This window comes from Megalobrama amblycephala, linkage group LG10 (genome assembly GCF_018812025.1).
Source record: "Megalobrama amblycephala isolate DHTTF-2021 linkage group LG10, ASM1881202v1, whole genome shotgun sequence".
Taxonomy (NCBI): domain Eukaryota; kingdom Metazoa; phylum Chordata; class Actinopteri; order Cypriniformes; family Xenocyprididae; genus Megalobrama; species Megalobrama amblycephala.
Window position 1 is genome coordinate 34296284 of NC_063053.1, and position 11816 is coordinate 34308099.

Sequence of the window (11816 nt, forward strand, 5' to 3'; positions counted from 1 at the left end):
CGAACAGGTCGCTGGCGCCGCCATTGCGCAATAGTATATGTATAAATTAAGATATATGCCCATAAAAACGGTAAAGAAATACTACATACTTTTGTTATAGTGAAGTAATAATCTGTTTGGTTGTAAAATGTCGGCTATTGGCTGTATCATGAAGTAAAATCAAATGAAATCGATAGGCCTACCTGTGGAATTGTTCACAGACAGCATACGCAGCTCACCTAATAAAGATCTTCATCGCTGGCAAACAACTGTATGCATTTGCAGATTTGCTTTTAATTGACCGTAGGTCCACTGCCACTTCATCCGCTCCGAGTGAGAAACCGCTTCAAACGATTCAGCGAACAAACAAATCATTCAAACTGATTCGCGAATCAATTTAGACAGCTTTACCAATTTGTTTGATCAAGTCTTTGAACAGAATCGACTCAAGAGTGATTCATTTGTGAATGGGGCATCGTTCATGAAAAAAGAGACAGCGCGCATGGAATAAACTACGCATTTCTTAACATTTACAGTATTGAATTAAAATAAAGTAACGAGATGAACGTTGCCCATTGTAGCGAAGTAAAAGTACAGATTTTTCATTACAAATTTACTCAAGTTAAAGTAAAAGTACCCACATTTTAATCTACTCTAAAAAGTACAAATTTTCCAAAAAACTACTCAAGTAAATGTAACGAAGTAAATGTACTTCGTTACTACCCACCTCTGTAGATATATAATGTTCATGGAAGGTTTCTTTCTGAAATGTTTTAGTTGGATGTTCAAGGAACCTTTTTTAAGTGTTACTTCTTGTTTCAGAACATTCAGAGAACGTTCAAAAGTAAAGTTTCCATAATTTTTGCAAAATGATAAAACGCAATGTTTCCATAACATTCTAATAAACAAGAAAAAACCTTTGAAAAACTGGACGTTTTGTATGTTCAGAGAACATTCAGAAATAACATTTTTATAACTTAAAGGTGCAGTATGTACGATTTATGTCCGCTAGAGGTCGCTAGAGGCCTATTCAAAACAAAGGTGTAGCTTGATGACGACAAGTTTGAGCGCGGAATCTTGGGACATGTGGTCTCCACCTCAATGGACGGTGCAAAAGAATAGGGATTGGACTTGGGAAGAAATCATGTTCATGGATGTGATTATTAATGTTACTGTAGTATGAAGCAGAGCAGGAGCGAGTGTTGTGGAGCTGAACGAGGAGCTGGAGTGATTGATCAACACACGCCTCACGAGCAGCGGGACTTTTATTATGACACAGTCGCCAGCGCCGCTTCCGCTTTTCCAGTCATGAGTATGAGGTAACTCAGCTCTGTTTATCATATTAGATACATTTGAGTGTGTTGAAAATGATGTTATAATGTAACTCTGAGCATATACTCGGTGGCTGCTGTGAGACACTGTTACACACTGCAGTAAGATAGATCGATTTTAGAATATTATATTAAATGCTGGATGGCTTGTGTTGATAAATGGCATGCAATTCATTTTAAAACGTATTGTATGATGGAGAAAATTCTGTATTACTGTTACTAAAAATAAAGCTGCATCTGATTATGCTATGTTAGCTACTTCACAAAATAGTGTTTTTCTCTGAGGCACGCTAAAGCATGGTACTCGCAAAAAATCAAGAAAATTAGATTTCAACAATAAGACTAAACGTGTTGAGCTATTTAACAACAATTAGTTTTCTGTCTATAAATATATCAAAACAGTTGTTCCCTTGTCTATTAAAACATGTAAATATTAAAGCGCCTTTGGTGTTTCCATGGTTTCTACAAAATAAAACCGGAAATCGAGGGTAACGCGTGTATTTTTTTTTTTTAAGTATCAAATATAATTAATTGTACACAGTTAATGTGACAACACTAATTTTAGGAATTTCTTGAAATAAAAAAGAAAAATGATGTAAACCGGCCTGTAAAACAAAAACCAAACAGTTTTATCAGCAATGTGCACTCAGTAAACGTCAATCCTAGCGCTTATTTATCAAGCTTTGCCTTTCAGTAAATCATGTAGGATAGTTCCTGGTGTCAGATAATCATGTGATGTTGATTTCCCTTCAGCCTTTGCTCTGCATGCGGGCCTATCTTAATCTCTTTCTCTGCATGCGAGTCTGAGTTGAGAGACTCCATAAAGACAGTCCCACACAGAGCACAATGTTGACTCTTGTCCGCAGGAGCGAGCTGGAAGTCACGCAGCAGACGGGCCTGACTACGGCCAGAGAAAGAGGCGCAGTAATGGGGAATTTCACGCCCGCTATGGGACCTGCATCACTGAAAGGCCTGGGCTGGTTGAACGGCCCGCGCCACTTGGGGGGCTGCTATTGTTGAGCAAGAACAACATGATGGGTTACATCAGCTTCATAAAAACAGGCAGTGAGATGTTCAGCTGTCAGTGCCCTCTGCATTCTACTGCCATGTGTTTCTGCCTGGGTGATTGTCACTGATGAAAGCCTCCCTTTCAAAGCTGGATTTGATTTATGACTAAGTGACTCATGATTTGATTTCACTTAGACGCTGTAAGCCGCAGATGCCTGATTGTATCAGCATTTTCATGTCATTAGCGATAAGCATGTGAGGGCCGTTTTGGTGATGTATGCCACTGAAAATAGTAGCTTTGCTTGATTTTTTCCTCATTCTTTTTCATTCATCCATCAAATTTGCTTCAGTTTGTCCATCAAGTGTACACATTCCTCGGTTTGTTTAACATTTAGTGGGCCGTGGGACTCTAGATACATGAATTGTGTTATGGCAGGCCATTAAATGTGTCTGTATGCTTCATGAGAGGGGGGAATGCGTCTCCTTGACTGACAAAGACCAGGAAAAATGCAGTACTGAGGCCTCAAAAACATTGGAAGAACCCTACATTTCTCTTTGCTCAGAACATCAAATGTCAGAGGTGTATTGACTATAGTGCATGGTTAGCATTAGCATCAAAGACTCCACTTGTTTCTTGTTTGCAACTTGAAATGTTTGAAATGGTCACAAAATTATTCTGATGCACATTGTTGAAGCTAAGGTTGCCAATTTCTGCAGAGGACAACAAGGGACACTCTCGGTTTCTTCATAACACATATGGGTAGCACTTTATTTTACGGTCCTGTTCCCCACGTACATACTATGTACTTATTATAGTAATTGCAATAACTGTATTGTAATAACTAGGTACTAACCCTGAACTTACCCCTAAACCTAACCTTAACCCATGTAGTTACCTTATGTTACCCAGTACTTTCTTAGGTAAGTACATTGTAAGTACATGCAAGTGCATGTAGCCTACTGTGAAATAAAGTGCAACCCACATATGCACTTTGTGATTTAAGTGGTGGCAGGTGATAATCGACTACACTGTAAACAAACAGAAACGCTACTCACAGTTTATCCCTGCAGCAATGAATGTGTATAAAAAGATTACTTGACTAAACTGACTCCTTGTTAAGCTCTCCCCTAATATAACTTGGAGCAAATGTAGGTGTCTTTATTGATGTTTATTTGGAAATGAAAGCTGACAGTTTAATTCATAGCATGAATTGCTCAAGATTGAAAAGGAAAAACAAAACATGTGTTGTCTGGGTATTTTAACTTCTCTGGGTCTCTTGTGTCATTATTATAAGTGCCCCAGCAGCAATGTTTTAAAATTGATAATAGAGATTACACTTTCATGATTATGTTTCTGAACACATTTAAGTACACTTTTAAAAAGTGCACTTTATTAAATTGACAAATTTTTAGTTTAATTTTACTGTACAATACCTTAAATCATTGTTTTAATAATCTCTTGCTGCGCTTTAAAGAAGTAAACTTATTTTTATGTTTTTCGATATTACATTTAAAATTTGTATTTTTTAAATTTACTAAATTGCAACCTCATAATTAGAAATGTGTAATTACATATATATAATATAAAATATATTAATATAAATGTATATATGTATTTATGTGTAAATGTATTTAAACATGATATACCGTACATGTTTCACTAGAAATACAATTAAAGTATATTATATTTTACCATAAATGCTTGAAAGCACATTCACAGAAATACTTCATGAGTTCACAGTTTTTCTCAGTTGCTTTGGCACATTTCTCAAATCATCCTTAAAATTTGCAAAACACTATGTTTATTTCTTGAAACAATTCGTACAAACAGCACAACATATTGGATTACACGCAAAAGCCTGTAACTTGCTCAGAATCCTTAGTTCATCTCTTAAAAGCAAGTATTTATGTCAATGAAAATATCAGTGCCATTAGAATGACAAGTCCTTGTGTCATTGTTCTCGAACAAGATAGTCAAAATGCTTAGCCATGTTGTCAATATAACAGTGATGAATATTTCACATGGAAACTATGGCTATCGCTTTTTATGGCCGCGAACAAATTACTGTAAAATGTCTTTGTGATAAATGAAAAAGACAAGACTGTATATATGTATTCATGTGTACGTGTGTGATATGGTGTGTATCTGTATAAACTTAATTTAGCCTACTATACTATACTGTAAGTGTAAAGCAAGTGTAATAGGCTACTGTAAGTGTAATATGCTACTGTAATATTAAGATTATTGCATGCACACCATATTAGAGTACAGTGAACATTGCTGAAATACATACCTGTTATGTCTACAAAATGCTTGAATGATTGAGGAAAAGGTTTTTCTCCAAACATTCATCTGCACATGTAGACATTTAGATTTAGACCCGCATAAGCTATTGTAAAGTCATGATTGAGAACATAGTTCACAATAGTGGCCCTCATTTCACCAGAAACGTGCCTACGCCCTTTGCCTCATCTACCTCTTCCTCTGTTTTGCCTCCCTACCCTTTTATCACACATCCTTACTCCTCTTCTTCTTCCCAGCTGTTGACCTTGCTTGTTTCCATGTTGTTCTTCCATTATCAGAAATTGTAACTCTTGTGTTGTGCTCTGTCTATATATGCTTTCCAATTGAAGATACATGACATGCATCTTTGAGCTGTTTTAGAGAATTGGTTGGGTCATTGGTTGATCTAATGCTTTACATTCCCCTGAAATTCAGGATTCACCTGCAAAATTCATCAATTCAGGACACATTTACAAAAGTCTAATAGAAATGTATAGATAATATACTTGACACATTATGATAACTAGGTCAACCATTTTGCATTTAATGCCTTATGCGATGAACTAATGACTAGATGTTTTGAGGGGTAAGATTATTCAACAGAGAAATATATGACACATTTTGAGCAACATGACATTAGCAATTGATAATGTAGGAAATAGCAGACAATTTTACATAATCAATTGCCTGAATGTACTAAAGCATTTGCAATTTGTTCAAAAGAATGAGAAACTGCTTTTATGATGATGTAGTGGTTGAACAAGTAGTTTTGAGGGTTTCAGTTCTGATCTGAGAAATGTGCCAAAGTGACTGAGAAAAACTGTAAGTCGTACTTATATTAAATTACTTTTAATATTTAAACTATAATACATTTTTTTCATTACAGATAACATGCAATTAAATGTCTGAAGACAATGCATTTAGTTTGCACATATTCTTTTAATGTATATTATTTCTGTAATAAGTACTGTAATAAGTTTTTAAAACATGCTTAAGTGTACTTCACAGAGGTAAATTGTCTTTTTCACCATTAGATAGATAGATAGATAGATAGATAGATAGATAGATAGATAGATAGATAGATAGATAGATAGATAGATAGATAGATAGATAGAAGAGATCTCTACTTCACCAAATTCAGCAGCTCAATAAAGAAATTTACAGCCATGACTGAAGTAGAACAAATAAAGATTATGTGGCGACCAGGGCGGGCAAGAGCCGTGAGGGAACGGCGCGAGAGTTAATGAGCTCCACCTGTGAGGTGCACCGGCCTTGAGTCTCTCACGGAGGAGCTCCGGAAGCGTAAAAGGAGGAGCGACGACAGTGAAGGACGAGAGAGGACCAGGCCTGGACTTTATTTTATGTTTTATTATGTTTGTGTGACCGGCAGTTGTCCGTGAGGAACTATTTTGAAAGTTGAATGTTCAATGTTGAATGTTCGCCGGTTCCCGCCTCCTTCTTCCCGTACATGTGAACTGTGTTACAGATAATATTAGGAAAGGGACAGACAGCAGCACTGGCTGCGAGATACGTGTGGATGTGCACCAGCCTGAGAGACAGCAGGTGAATGTGTGTAATGTGTGTGTGTCTGACCTCAGTGTGTTTCCCTACCGTCCACCACAGTGACCCTCAGTATGTGTGTGTGTGTGTGTATATATATGTTAAAACACTGTGGTATCAAATGTTCATTTGTTACACTGTTAATTTAAGTTATTTTATACTATTTGATGTGTTATAATATCTGATAATGTTTTCTTCTATTATTTTGATGTTTTTATTATTGTTTTATGTATATATACATATTGTATTATTTACAGTCATGCCAATAAAGCAATTTTGAATTTGAATTTGATACATGGATGGATGGATGGAAACATTCTGATGAACAGGATAATCAAAAGTGTAAAAAAAGCCAACAGAAAAAAACAACAACTAGTGGCTAGAAGTAGTTGCCTTTAATTCTGTTTAGATTTAATTACGAATCCCTTGAATTTGAGGCGACTGGCAACCTTAGATAAAGCAGACATTCTGTTTGACTTGGCCATAAAACAAATTTTTTAATTGTTTGCAGATTTTTGACTGTTCCAACCAGTTCCCATTTTAAAATGGTTGCATGCAGTGAACCAAAATAAGGTTCAGTCTGCACTGGTTCCAGCATGTGAAAGGATGCGGAACCAGATGATCAAACGGTGAAATGCGCCGGCTTTCAGGCCACTTGTGTCCCTTCAGCTTATACAAACACAGACCCCTCAAACCCTTTCAAAGTCCATAGAGGGGAAAGCTTGCTTGCATGTCATGAGAAAGAGAAATCCTATCTAGGGTAGCTGTTCAACCGCTGGGAAAAGTTAAAACTTTCAAACTTTTTTTTTTTCTTCTTTTTCCACAGATGTGGTACATTTTGGTAAACAAATGTGGTAAAAATGTACCTCATGCATAAACTTTACTCTTTTGAAAATGCTCATATTAAAAGAATGAACTTTTCTGAATCTACCAGTTATGATGGTTATTTAGTAAACACAAACTGTGCTGCCACCAGGCACATTTGTTGTACCACATCTGTGTAAATATTAACAAGCCTGCACAGGTACTTTATGTGAGGAGTGGGATTTTTTCTTAGTTTTTTCCCCCTCCACAATATGAAAAAATGCATGCATGTACATGTACATTGTACACTGGTCTGCCTGACATCTGAGAGGATCCGGAGGCCACAGCCAAGTCGGCCCTGTCTCTGACACAAAAGATATGTGGGACTTTGTGGACAGAGCGCCTGGCTGAATTGCCGTACTGATGGATGAGCGTGTGCATATCAGGACGGCAGAGTCTGAACGCGTGAGGGACTGCGGCTTATGTCTGCAACTGAAGCCAGTGTGATGATGTAATACTGGCTGCTCCCCAGCCAAAAGCCTGGAGGAATATAACATATTCCTCATAGAGAAATAAAGTGTAGAAAGTGCTGCCTACACAAACACACAAGTCACTTCCAAACCAAGAAGCTTTCTGTTGGTCAAAACAGCGAATGTCCAATTTGAGCCTGTTGCGATATCTGTGTGGAGAAATTTTTTTTTGCTAACACATGAAGTTTACGATTTTGTGGATTCCAATTTAAATGACTGTATTTCTGAATGAAAATTTACAACAGTAAATGTAACCGCACCTCAAGGCAGCATCTTAACTCAAGAAGCAACTGTTGTTGAAGTGCTCAAGAGACTTTACGGTTTATTCTGTGAGTTTGTCATTAGCATGCTGCTAAGCTAACTATTCTTTAAAAACTGTTGGATTTATTTTACTGATATTCTGTTTATATATTTATAATCAATGGCTGTGTCCGAAAACTTGACTTGTTGCCTCACTGGCCTTTTCAGGCAGCATTTGTGCACAAAGGTGCCTCACGAAACTGATTTCGAAAGCATAACGGTTTAATAATCTACAACAAAGCAGATAGAGATTTGGTGAAAATTAAGTAAATATTTAATTGCTACAATACTAATTCCTCGCTATAAATTACATCAAAAGGGGAAAAAGTTGGTAAAAAATGTACATTTAAGCACAAACTGACCACCAACGGCAACTTTCAGATGCCATATTTATTTTTTACCTCAACTACGGGATAGCCAGTCAGAGGCAGCGAAGGATAAATCTTTGCTGCCTTCAAAACTTGATCAGATGAAGGTATCTCAGGAGACAAAATGTGACATATGATCACTGGATTCAGACTTGCCTTGTTGCCTCTGTATACCTCTGTATAGTGTTTCTTTAATGATCATATCACAATGCATTTTGGGATCGCCTTGTCCTTAAAGGATACATGTGATTTGTGGTTTGGTGAATCCAGTGGCCATGAAACTGTACAGAATGATTCAAAAACCTGGATGTTTGGTGTGGCATCTCTAATGAAGATGTTTTTATAATCAGACAATAAGAATTTATTATTATATTAAAATGATTGCATATATAAATATCGCTTCAACTAAAGTGGTGGAGGCGGTCACACATATTTCACACAAACGCTGCAGTCTCAGCAGTGGCTGCTTGGAAAGGAAGTGACCTTGTTGTAGGTCTGTGCTCTCACACTCTTAAGGGCGAGATAGTAAAGGTAGATAAACACAGGTCTTAGAGGGGTCAATTAGACTGACAGAGACACACACACAACATCTCACAACCTTTGACCTTTAGCAGTTCCGACCCCCTAAGAGACATTCCCCATGTAATGCATGAGATAAGGAGGTCGTGAGGTGGTGTCCAGAGAGATTGAGCTGTGTGCTATCACTGAACTCAGGTTGTTTCAGGAGAGATTGATTTATCAGGACTGTCAGTGCTGATTCACAGAACATAGTACTGTGGATGTCAAAACCTTTGAGGGACACATGTATGTGACCACAGTCAGAGGAGGGTACAGGTGATAAGACCTCAAACACACACACATTGGGTGTTCATGTTTTATGGGGACATTCCATAGACATAATGATTTTTATACTATACACACTGTGTAGTCTATCCTCAAACCCTAACCCTAACCCTAACCCTACCCATCACAGAAAACTTTCTGCAAAAAAACATCACTTAGTATGATTTGACATTTTGTCACCATAACGTAGGGTATACCTGAAACATATATGTGAAATATATATAAGAATGTTAAAACTTTCTATAAGAATGTTAAGACATTTTTTTATATATATGGTATATATTTAGGTATATAATAGACAGGTAAATATACAAACCCGATTCCAAAAAAAGTTGGGACACTGTACAAATTGTGAATAAAAACAGAATGCAATGATGTGGAAGTTTCATATTTCAATATTTTATTCAGAATACAACATAGACGACGTATCATTTTAAGGGAAAAATAAGTTGATTTTAAATTTCATGGCATCAACACATCTCAAAAAAGTTGGGACAAGGCCATGTTTACCACTGTGTGGCATCCCCTCTTCTTTTTATAACAGTCTGTAAACGTCTGGGGACTGAGGAGACAAGTTGCTCAAGTTTAGGAATAGGAATGTTGTCCCATTCTTGTCTAATACAGGCTTCTAGTTGCTCAACTGTCTTAGGTCTTCTTTGTCGCATCTTCCTCTTTATGATGCGCCAGATGTTTTCTATGGGTGAAAGATCTGGACTGCAGGCTGGCCATTTCAGTACCCGGATCCTTCTTCTACGCAGCCATGATGTTGTAATTGATGCAGTATGTGGTCTGGCATTGTCATGTTGGAAAATGCAAGGTCTTCCCTGAAAGAGACGACGTCTGGATGGGAGCATATGTTGTTCTAGAACTTGGATATACCTTTCAGCATTGATGGTGCCTTTCCAGATGTGTAAGCTGCCCATGCCACACGCTCTCATGCAACCCCATACCATCAGAGATGCAGGCTTCTGAACTGAGCGCTGATAACAACTTGGGTTGTCCTTGTCCTCTTTAGTCCGGATGACATGGCGTCCCAGTTTTCCAAAAAGAACTTCAAATTTTGATTCATCTGACCACAGAACAGTTTTCCACTTTGCTACAGTCCATTTTAAATGAGCCTTGGCCCAGAGAAAACGCCTGCGCTTCTGGATCATGTTTAGATATGGCTTCTTTTTTGACCTATAGAGTTTTAGCCGTCAACGGCGAATGGCACGGTGGATTATGTTCACCGACAGTGTTTTCTGGAAGTATTCCTGAGCCCATGTTGTGATTTCCATTACAGTAGCATTCCTGTATGTGATGCAGTGCCGTCTAAGGGCCCGAAGATCACGGGCATCCAGTATGATTTTCCGGCCTTGACCCTTACGCACAGAGATTGTTCCAGATTCTCTGAATCTTTGGATGATATTATGCACTGTAGATGATGATAACTTCAAACTCTTTGCAATTTTTCTCTGAGAAAGTCCTTTCTGATATTGCTCCACTATTTTTCGCTGCAGCATTGGGGAATTGGTGATCCTCTGCCCATCTTGACTTCTTGCCCATCTTGACTGAGAGGCTCTTTTTATACCCAATCATGTTGCCAATTGACCTAATAAGTTGCATATTGGTCCTCCAGCTGTTCCTTATATGTACATTTAACTTTTCCGGCCTCTTATTGCTACCTGTCCCAACTTTTTTGGAATGTGTAGCTCTCACGAAATCCAAAATGAGCCAATATTTGGCATGACATTTCAAAATGTCTCACTTTCAACATTTGATATGTTATCTATATTCTATTGTGAATAAAATATAAGTTTATGAGATTTGTAAATTATTGCATTCCTTTTTTATTCACAATTTGTACAGTGTCCCAACTTTTTTGGAAACGGGTTTGTAATCTGTATGCCTTATCACTAGGTGGTGACAGTGATGCTTAAAAAAGCAAGGAAAATGAAGTAGATGAAAAGCGGTAGAGGGAGGTGTTCTGATAACATGATTGTAGGCATTGTAACTTGTAGTAGGGGCGTAATTTGTAGGGGCGTGGTTTGTAGTACTGCGGGACACACTTGTAAAATTCACAGAGCAAAGGTAAATGTGACCACTCCTTGAACTCCTAAAACTTTTGGCTTTAGCCACTGGGAAGTCAACTCCACTTAGAATTAACTCACCTTGAAGGGTGGACTAGCCTCAGATAACCTCAGCCTGGGTGGCACATCCATTGGCAGTGAGCGTGATGCTGTGCTCGCTGTACCCTCACAGTGCCCTGATTGCTCCTTGTGTAGACACACTCACCCATATCAGAGTCTGAAACCTCTGCGCTCATATCTGAGAGGAAGCCAGATGTCACTGAATGAATGATACTCAAACCTGACAAACAAAAGAAAACACACTAAGACTGTGTTCAAGCATTGCTCATAACATATACATGCTGGTTTTCCACAAACAAGATTTTCTTTGTATTCTCAAACATAGTTTCCCCCATGACTTCACTGGATCCCTCCTTATGGCAGAGTTAGTCTTGCTTTCTGTTCTGTCGGTTGCTGTTTCCTTTTGTTTTGTGCCGATATAAAGGTCCTTCCTGAACTGTTCCTATTTTTATGGGCAATTCAATTTTAGGCATATCACTTTCATTTAACTTAATGAAATCTGCTACTGTTCAACTATAATTTACAAGCCTTTGAGAAATGTGTAATGGATACATTAGATACAGCATTAAGAGCATTTGAAACCTAACCAAACTATTCAAATGATTAAGCATAGCATTGAATATGACATAAGCAGTTTCAAATGCTGCCTATTTCTTTCTTCTTCAAATCACTCAGGATGC